The sequence below is a fragment of the Hesperophylax consimilis genome, chromosome 17 (genome assembly GCF_061612785.1).
Source record: "Hesperophylax consimilis isolate HC1 chromosome 17, BYU_Hcon_1.0, whole genome shotgun sequence".
Classification (NCBI taxonomy): domain Eukaryota; kingdom Metazoa; phylum Arthropoda; class Insecta; order Trichoptera; family Limnephilidae; genus Hesperophylax; species Hesperophylax consimilis.
In genome coordinates, this window is record NC_142852.1 from 13,472,652 (window position 1) to 13,483,735 (window position 11,084).

The 11,084-nt window shown below is 33.3% G+C and overlaps 1 long non-coding RNA gene across 1 annotated transcript; it reads right to left on the minus strand.

The window, feature by feature from the left end:
• Positions 1-8,509: 8,509 nt before the first annotated feature.
• Positions 8,510-9,981, minus strand: LOC149416033 (uncharacterized). Its single transcript, XR_016303683.1, has 3 exons — positions 9,906-9,981; positions 9,422-9,524; positions 8,510-8,542 (listed from the first exon to the last, which is right to left on the minus strand). It is a non-coding gene; the product is annotated as an uncharacterized LOC149416033 (long non-coding RNA).
• Between the last annotated feature and the right edge of the window lie 1,103 nt (positions 9,982-11,084).

Genomic DNA, 11,084 nt, shown 5'->3' on the forward strand with positions numbered 1-11,084 from the left:
AGAAGAACTGGAAAAACGAAAGACAAATGGCGAAAATGATATTACTATAAAATATGTAAACGGAAACCCTAAAATAGTGCAAACACCGCCAAAAAACGATGCAAACTCAAGTTATACTACCAGAACGCGCGGGGACTACGCACCAAATTAAATGAACTACGTTCTACAATATCACTACACCATTACGACGTATATGTACGCCGGACCAAATGCCCTGATAAAATCAAAATCTATTATCAAAATACACGAGGACTTCGTACAAAACTACATGACCTTAAAGTAATGGTACCTTTACATGAACACGATATATTTATCCTTACTGAAACATGGCTCGTTCCAGAAATAAAATCTCCTGAACTTGGTTTCACAAACCACAAGATATTTCGGCGTGACAGAAACCCTAAATCTAGTACTAAATCTAGAGGAGGCGGAGTTTTGATTGCAATCAAGGAAAATATATCAGTGAAAAAACTAAAAACGGAAAATACCTCATTGGAGCAATTATTTGTACAAATTGTCACTCCCATGGAAAAAATCATCATTGGAACTGTATACATACCACCGAACTCCGACATCCAAACCTACAAGAAACACTGTGAAGACATCGAATTTCTTATGTCAAAAAATCCTACATCGAAAATAATTATTGTCGGCGATTATAATCTTCCCAATTTGAAATGGAACTCTAGTGACAATGGTTATATTACCAATGAAAGTTCTAACGACCCAGCACGTGAAGTGATAGATACAATAAACTATTTAAATTTGTATCAACATAATTTTGTACCCAATATATGTGGTCGCCTTCTAGACCTTGCCCTTTCAAACAGCTCCAAACTGTGGGTTGAAATGTCAGACGATCAGCTCGTTCAGGTGGATAATTATCATCCCCCCTTACACATTATAGTAAATATGTACACAAACAATCCACCACTAAAACAAACAACACTCAACTTCAAAAACGCTTTCTATTAAACGATTCTATTAACTACCAACTCACTAATACAGATTGGACTTTCTTGACCACTAACAATGATATCGAACAAATACTAGAAAAATTCTATGAAATATTTTCTGAAAATATAAAATCTCATGTCCCCTCGTATACACCAAAATACAGAACATATCCAATTTGGTTCTCCACGGAACTAATACTCTTACTGAAACAAAAAAAAACAGCTACACAAAATTTTTAAACTGACACACCAAACCAACGACTATTCAAACTTCTCAGAAACAAGAAAGAAATGTAAAATACTATCAAAACTGTGCTATAAAGCACACATCACCTCCATTGAGAAAACTGCGCTAGGAACAAAGAATCTTTGGATTTTTGTTAAAAAATTAAACAATGAAATTACAGACTACCCCCCCACAATGCATTATGATGGCAAAATAGCCAATAGCACCTGTGATATTGTTAATTTGTTTGCAGATCATTTCCAAAGTGTATACGAAGGCGAAATATCAGAAAACAACGTACCATCATACACATATCAAAATACAATACATCTACATAATTGCCTCATAACACAGGAATCATGCTTAAATAAAATCATTTCACTTGATCCTAACAAATCTGCAGGCCCAGATAACATCCCACCAATATTTTTCAAACAATGCGCATCTACAATATCAGGTCCACTCACCACATTATTTAACCACCTACTTTCTTCTGGACATTTTCCAACCCGTTGGAAATCTAGTTATATTACCCCGATTTTCAAAAAAGGTGACGACACAGACATTAAAAACTACCGTCCTATATGCATACAATCAGCACTCCCGAAAATCTTTGAATCCCTTGTTCTCGATTTAATTTATCCATCAGTATTAAAAGTAATTGATAAAAACCAACACGGATTCGTTTCTGGTAGGTCAACTGCTACTAACCTGTTACTTTACCATAACTATATTACAGAATCTTTTACAAAAAAAAACAAGTTGACAGTATCTACACAGATTTTTCAAAAGCTTTTGACAAAGTATCACATAAAATATTACTTAGAAAACTGTATGCCTTAGGATTGAGAGGTAAGTTGTTAGATTGGTTCTCAAATTATTTGTCTAACAGAATCTTATTTGTTAAAATTAAACATACTAAATCTAAGTTATTATATGCAACTAGTGGTCTACCGCAAGGGAGTCATCTCAGCCCCATCCTTTTCTTAATATTCATAAATGATATCATAAGTTGTTTCGACGATGTAGAAGTTCTGCTTTTTGCCGATGACATCAAATTATACAAAGAAATATCCAATATAGGCGACTGCCTAATCCTACAGTCAAACATTGTCAAATTGCAAAATTGGTGTGTCGCAAACAACTTATTCCTCAATATCGATAAATGTAAGACACTAACATTTTGTCGAACAAAGACCCCACTATCTTTCAAATACACAATAGATAATAAAATCTTAGAAAAAGTCAAAGAAATTAGGGATCTTGGAGTTGTGTTTGATATGCAATTAAACTTTATAAATCACATTCAACAAATAACTAACAAAGTCATGAAAACACTAGGATTTATAATCAGAACAATCAAAGACTTCGATTCGCTGGAAGTTATAAAAATCGTATATTTGTCACTCGTACGCAGCTTGCTGGAATACAATTCCATAGTTTGGTCTCCATATTATCAAATTCATATAAGAAATATTGAAAGAGTGCAGCACAAATTTTTAAGATTTATTAACTTCAAGTTACACATACCTATTCAACACATTAACTACACATCTTTACTAAATACACTTAAATTGCACTCCCTAGAAAACAGAAGAAAAATAAACGATCTAACTTTTTTGTTTAAAATTATTCACTCCGAATTAGATTGTTGCGAACTCCTGAATCTCATTGATTTTAAAGTACCTACTCGAGAAACAAGGCAAAACATATTATTCTGCAACAATAATTCTGTAACCAACTATCACACACATGCACCAATTTCACGACTACACACACTAGGGAACAAATTCACATCAAACATTGATGTATTTAATACAAGTTTACCTTTATTCAAGAAATATCTGAACAATATTTTTACGTAGAATATTTTGATATCTATGGAGCATCACATAGGGTCTATTGCATATACATATTTGTGTATTTCTATATTAATCTACAATGTAAAAACCTATTACCGTTTTCTGTTTATGTATCTTGCATTTTGTCATGTATTATTCATCACATTTAATTAGTCACCTGTAAATTTTGTAATTACTAACATACATACTAGTTTATTTCTATGCCATTTACAACTTAGAACCTTTCTCTTTTATTGTGCACTATCTTTGCTTAAATTTATCTGTATACCTTTCATATGATGTTTACTAGTTATATTTTTATAGTTATCTTTTTTATTTATAAAACCGTCTCTGTATTATGAACTTGTCATGAAAAAGCCCATCAGGGCGTTGAAAATTAATAAATAATAAATAAATAAATAAATTTATAATCAAAAATGTAAACTTCCATAAACGCTGTAAACATATCGACATCAAGTACCACTTTGTTAAAGAAAAATATTATCAAAAAATTATTGATCTAAAATTTGTAAGTAGTGATAATCAATATGCAGATATATTTACCAAAGCATTGCCAAATTGCATTACAAAATTTCATTTTTTAAGATCTAAACTCGGAATGCACAATTAAAAACTCTACAAATAATATTATGTAAGAATATTTAGAAAGTTGTATAATATCTTGTTTCAAAGGGTAATTAATACCCAGTTAATTTTGTTTTTTTTAATATTATAAGGCATTAGATATTATAAGAATTTAGAGGGAGTGATGGATTTAAATTTCCCGCCCTTTTGTAGTAACTCTAACTTGACCTTGTTGCAGGTAGAATATATGTACTCCTTTTCTCTTCTGTGACATTGCAAAGCGAGTGTATAACAAATGTACTTCTTATCAGTTAATAAAAGCAAATCATTTTATTTTATTTTATTTTATTTTGTTTATTGCAGAAACAAACAGTACATAATTACATAGATGACAATAGTTACAAAATTATAAAAGTTAGTACAATAATTGGTACCAATGACATGTCGCTGACATATATGCATATGAGGTATATTGTACATTTTACGGTTAAGTTACATTTTTAAGTTAAGTTAGATTAGTGTGCTGGGGAAGGAGAGAGGTGTGTGTGAGTGTTTGTGTGTGTGTACGTGTGAATAAAATAAGAGTTTATTTCTGTTTAAATCATTACATATTAATTGAATTTTATAATATACAAAGTAGTGATCATGCAATACAAATTAGTGATCATGCATAGCAATCATGGAAATGAAGGTAAATTAAAAGCCCATGTCTTTATACATTGATTATTTCTTAAAATATAATTCTTGGTAAGAAATGGTTTTGTAAAAACTCCTTAAAATGACTATTTAACACACTTTAATAACTAAAATAAACTTTAAATAATAACAAGGTTTAATAGTTACATATGCAACCTATAATATATAGTTACATATGTAACTTATTTAACCTATTTTTTGTTTCATCACTTTTCATAACTTTATAACCATTTTTATATGTTTGTTGAGTTGTCATTTGGATGAGTTATCCGGTCATCGTTGATGCAGAAAACACCCTTTCCTGACATATTTTGGTATTTTATCACCTCAAACAAAGGAAAGTAATTTATTTAACATTAACTTTTCATTGCAATGGCGATGCCATCAGTGAACGGCGAACAACGCCAAATGCGGTTGGTAAAGTTAGACGAAAAGTAACGAAGTGTATGATTGCATGAAGTCATTTCGACAACAATTTTCAATAAGTAAAAAATTGAAAAAAAAATTATAAAAGTTAAATTTTGTCGGTTCTGTTGTGTACGGAGAAAATAGTTAAATTTTAAAATATCTGAGAGACAAATCGTCATCAGTCAAATCAATGGAACTTTTTCCTGTCTACCTAGGAGGTACGTTCTCGAGCGCTTGAAGTACCTAGCGGTTGTGTTTACCAAATAATTCTCTTAGGTACAAGGTGCGATCTCCGCAAGGTAAACAAAAGAGAAAATTTTCTAGAACGCCTAGTAGCTGCTGCTACAATTTTATAGTTTTAACAGTCAATTTAGAAGTGTAATTATATTATTTGAATTAATAATTAAATTCATTACTGTACACATATTCACATATATTTTGATATTCGTGTAAGTGGTATAACATATTTATCTTTTTTACACATAATTCGTTCATTTAAGTTTAAAAAAAATAAAATCTTATACAATGCGATTCAGAACAAATTTAAAGAAATCGTAAGGTAATAAATATTTTAACCATAACAAATAATGATACATCTTTTTTACAAACTCTCTGGTGAAAGATCATCACTATAAGTAAAATTTATTTTGTAAATAGTTTTCGTGAAGAATGTTAACACAAGGAACAAAGAAAGTATCCAGTCAAAGAGTCTCTTCGAGAAAATGCATAAATGCATATGAAACAAATTAGTCTTCACTGTAAGTGTGCAGGTGTTTTTTCAAACCTCTCTTTTGAGAACATGAATAATTGCAGCCAGAAAACGAAAAAGTTTTTTCTTGGCTGTAAGTAAGCAAGTTTCTCTTCACGGTACACTGTTGATAACTTGCATGGTTGCATTCGGAACAAGAAAAATTGTTTTTCTCCGCTGTGAGGCAGCATGTGATCTATCAAATGTCAAATATTTCCAATAAGAGGTGTTATTTTGAATAGCCCGCTATTTCGGTAGATGTTACTTTTGAAGCTGTCATTTTTTGACATTTGACAAGTAAAAATTACGCCATTTATAAAAATGGAATGATACACGCTTCAACAACGGGTCCTTGAAATGCGTAAAAATGATCCGGTATTCCATCGAAAAATCATTATGTACTCTTTATAATAATAATAATATTAATTTATTACACAATTAAAAATAAGGGTTTAATGCATATAAGAAATAAGGTGACATAATTTTTTTACAAAAGATTGTTTTCAAGTATTTATACATAAAAAAAGAAATTTCAAGAAATGTGGAATTTCCAAAAAAATTTCAAGCAGAGGTGAAAGATCTTGTCAATGTGGAGAGACTCTTTCAAGAATCAGAAGAATTTCCCTTCTGAATCTCTCCTCACTAACGCCAAATATATCAATATCGGAGGAGATTTGGTTCAGGAACAATATACTCCTCCCTACCGGGAGAACCATTGGCAGGTTAGTTCTGCAGGCAGGAAGATAAAATAATCTATGATGACGTTGTCTAAGATAGTCATCTGGAACATAGAGACTCACGCGCTCCAAAATGGCTGAGTTATCAAAATAGCCTCGCAGCAGTCTGAATAAGTGAGTGTCGTCTTGAGTGATGACGGCCGATTCCACCTCGGTGGCTTTGTCAACAAGCAAAATTGTCGCATCTGGGGCTCGGAAAACCAAAGAGTTATTTTTGAAAAGCCTCTCTATCCTCAACGTGTGACTGTTTGGTGCGGTTTATGGTCCAGCGGAGTCATTGGTAACGGTGAATGGATTGCGCTATCGAGCGATGATTAATGATTTTTTATCGCCAGAATTGGATGGTATTGAACTGGACAACGTTTACTTTCAACAAGACGGCGCTACGTGCCACACAAGCAACGAAACCATTGATCTTTTACGATTGAATATCAAAATAACAACTCTTATTGGAAAACCCGTTATATCTTACATACGGGTAAGATGGCCTTTCCTAGAAACTGAATATGTGCACTTGGAAAATTAAAAAGGTGTGTCGCCACTGTGAGTCAGCATGTGGCTCTTTGATGTGCTTTTTGAGAACATCTACAGATGAACAAGCTTGCGCTTCAGATTGCCTTTTAAAACATTAATATGTGGACTCATGGAACATAAAACAGGTTTTTCCCCACTGTGAGTCAGCATGTGGCCCGTTAGGTCGCTCTTTCGATAACATGCATAGTAACACACGGAACATGAAAAAGATTTCTCCACTGTTAGTCAGCATGTGTGTCTTCAGGTTACCCTGATGATAACTTGTATAGTCGCACTCCAAACATGAAAGAGGTTTATTTTCTACTTTGAGTCAGCACGTGCCTCTTCAGCTTAACCTTTCGACAACACGCATTTTTGCACACAGAACATGAAAAAGGTTTTTCTCCACTGTGAGTGAGCATGTGCCTCTTCAGCTGACCCTTTCGACCGCACGCATATTTGCACACGGAACATGAAAAAGGTTTTTCTCCACTGTGAGTCAGCATGTGGCTCGTTAGGTTGCTCTTTCGATGACACGCATAGTCACACAGGGAACATGAAAAAGGTTTTTCTCCACTGTGGGTGAGCATGTGGATATTTAGTTGACCCTTTCGACGACACGCATAGTCGCACAGGGAACATGAAAAAGGTTTTTCTCCACTGTGAATCAGCATGTGTGTCTTCAGGATACCCTGATGATAACTTGTAAAGTCGCACTCCAAACATGAAAGAGGTTTTTTTCCACTGTGAGTCAGCATGTGACTCTTCAGCTGACCCTTTTGACGAAACGCATAGTTGCACACTGAACATGAAAAAGGTTTTTCTCCACTGTGAATTAACATGTGTCTCTTTAGTTTATCCTGTTGATTACATGCATAGTCACACTCCGAACATGAAAGTGCTTTTTCTCCACTGTGAGTCAGCTTGTGACTCTTCAGCTGACCCTTTTCACGACACGCATAGTTGCACACGGAACATGAAAAAGGTTTTTCTCCACTGTGAATTAGCATGTGTCTCTTTAGTTTATCCTGTTGATTACATGCATAGTCACACTCCAAACATGAAAGTGCTTTTTCTCCACTGTGAATCAGCATGTGTGTCTTCAGGTTACCCTGATGATAACTTGTATAGTCGCACTCCAAACATGAAAGAGGTTTTTTTCCACTGTGAGTCAGCATGTGCCTCTTCAGCTGACCCTTTCGACAGCACGCATATTTGCACACGGAACACGAAAAAGGTTTTTCTTCACTGTGAGTCAGCATATGGCTCGTTAGGTCGCACTTTCGATAACATGCATAGTTGCACACGGAACATGAAAAAGGTTTTTCTCCACTGTGAATCAGTATGTGTCTGTTTAGTTTACCCTGTTGATTACATGCATAGTCACACTCCGAACATGAAAGTGCTTTTTCTCCACTGTGAATCTGCATGTGTACGTTTGAATTTCGCTTTTGAAAATTCATATCAAAATTTGACTTAGGAGAGAAGGAGTAGTTGCGGTTGAGAGGAGTGAATCCTTTTTCCACAAAATGGGTCCGAAGATCTGTCAACAAATTTGAAAAATGACATGGATGAAAATGATTCAGTTAAACGTAGAGTAAATAAGCGAAGTAAGTTCGTAGAAACGTTAATAAAATAGGAAATGCCCAATTTTTCATGTTTACGATGAATATTGGTTTTACCTGCTTCCTTGGTTATTCTTCCAAAGCGTTCCAAGCATTCCTCTTTAACATCAGGCAGGTCTATGTCAATTTTCATATAAGAAAGCCCCGCTTCATCTTGTGGGGATCCAAGAACCGCGTGTATGGTAACTGTTTCCACATTAATGCTTACTGGAATAAAAAAGGAGAATAAATAGAATGTATCTTTGAATGGCCAGCCCTGAACCAAACGGCGCCAGGCGCGAGTTTAATTTTGGCTGACCTTACAGTCTTAATTAGTATAAACCAAGGGTGATCAATGTAATCAATAAAATTATGATTTTTGGTTTTTTGTAGCACGGTATTTATGAAAAATAATATCAAGGGCGATTTGTTAAGTTGAGTATTTGACGCCCGAAGCGAACTGCTCCAATTGCGTCCACATAAGGCCAGCCATGTATCTTCGTACCATTGATGTAAAACGAAACATTTTTTTAAATTAAAAAACTATAAACTATTTTTTAACGAATAAAGATACAATAAAAGCTGGAATTTGGATAAGAGTTTTAAAGGTCAATATCAGATAAAAATGACCACAGACGTCCACTTGAGGGACCGATTCAACACGAAAGAAAAACCCTGCTCTAGTGCACCTTAAGCAGGGAGTTGTAAGTCAATGTAATAGTTTTTTCTAAATCAATATTAATGAATTTTTAACGTTTAAAAAATACGTGTTATTTACATCAAGTTCCAATAAAATTAGGGGAAAATAGAGGAACCGACAACTTATTGTGAATAGTATAATCATGTTAAAATAGTGCTGGATTTTGGTAGTTTCCGGAAAGGACGCATTTTAGGGTAAATACCCAATACACCTTTTGTATTATAAGAGAGGATGAAACAAGTATGTGTCCTGTTTGCACGACATTTCAAAACAGACATGGATTCCGGACATCCGTATTTAAAGTTCTATATTTTACACGTATGCAATCCAACTACTCTCTCCATATTGCAAGAATTCCGTCGTTACAGCGAGGAGGTCAAAATCTAAATCCGAAAACGCAATTTTACCTCCACCTTCTTCCTGAAGCCCTGGTTCCGTCTTGATGGATATGGTATTTGACTTCAGTAGATCCATGGTCTGCTTTGGTAGGATTTGGTAATTAGTTTAACCCTGAAACAAAACAAAGTTGTAACGGAATTCAGTTTTTAAAATTTGGCTTCTCAAGTCGTAGCAAAAATACAAAATAGAAAACCTTGAAGTTATGACAAAGGTTGAGAGAAACGTCGTTTATCTTGGGAAAACTCTTTATTTATTTACCGTCTATGTCTACCGCCATCCCGTTATAATCTACCTGTGATTTAACAACTGCTATCCGTATATTTTTTATCATTTTAATAAATATATTTGAAATACTAATCTTAAAATAGGTTGATGTCATATTGACAGTTTTAAATATTCTGCTGTGACAAAACGCCCGACGATTCATTAACTAAACTGGAAGAACCGCCGCTACCAAAATGAATAGAAATGAATTTAAGTATTATTTCTTACCACTAAACATCACTTGCATCGTATAATAAGTTTAACAGGGCGGTATAAATAGAGTGTGGAAACAGGAAGAATGATTGTCGGAGAAGAAAGCACTTGTCAGAAAATATATAGGTTATGCATAGACAAGAATGAAGTCATAGACAATTAATATAATTTTCATGAACTCGGCCATTTAAGAAAATTTTAATATCTACTTTAATTTTAATGCGTACGATAAATATGCCTCGCCTAGTAGTAGTACAGTAGGTATATATTTATCATTTACCAACAAAAAGGGCATTTATAAAATTATTTTTTATCAAGACATATAAGAATCGTGGCTCCCTTTTTATCAGAACCAAGAAATTCTTTTTTCTGATAAAGAATACATTACCAATAATGATCTTCAATTTAATATCCTTATATATATGTAAAAATTTTACTCTTATTAAACGAAATAAAAAATACTGTGTATTTCATTTTAATGTTAAAGTCAGAGAAATGTCAAAATTCGAAAAAGTCGTAAAAACCACATCTTCATATTTCATATTTTATAGTCTAAGAACGGGTTGTATCGGTGAATTTTAATAATTCTTCAAATTTTAAAGTTAATTTTCATGTTCTGTGAAAGATTTTTTCAAAATTCTGTTACTATTTTAGTTCTCTCAAGCTAAAAGCCTATAAAGATAAAATAACATGATTTCAATAGGACTTTCACAGATCCTTAAAATGAACCTTCAAATTTGATCAATTGTTCAAATTCTCCGAAACAAACCTTTCTTATAAATGATTTCAAATCAAATCCTTTATTTAGAGGATTTCAAATTTCTAGTAATCTTAATTTCTTTTGGTTGTTATATTGTGGCTCTTGACATGGCCCGACTCAAGTATTTGGTTGACTTGATCGTGCCAGGTTTTCCTCGATATAAAAAAATATAGTGTATAACCAAATAAACCTATATAAATAATGCGAAATATAGGAACCTAGTTCTTATCGATACTTTTATAAATTTATGACTTTAGTTGACATTTTATTCTCTTTCTGTCTTTAGCACTTTCGCGATTGTGTCTCAAAATAATCTGTCTTTGAATAAACTCTTAAAAATTACCTTTCCTTTAAGGATATCAGATATTCCTTAAAAATATAGTTGTAAATGGCATTCTATTCTCTAAGTCTATATACTCCATCAGGTAAGTGCA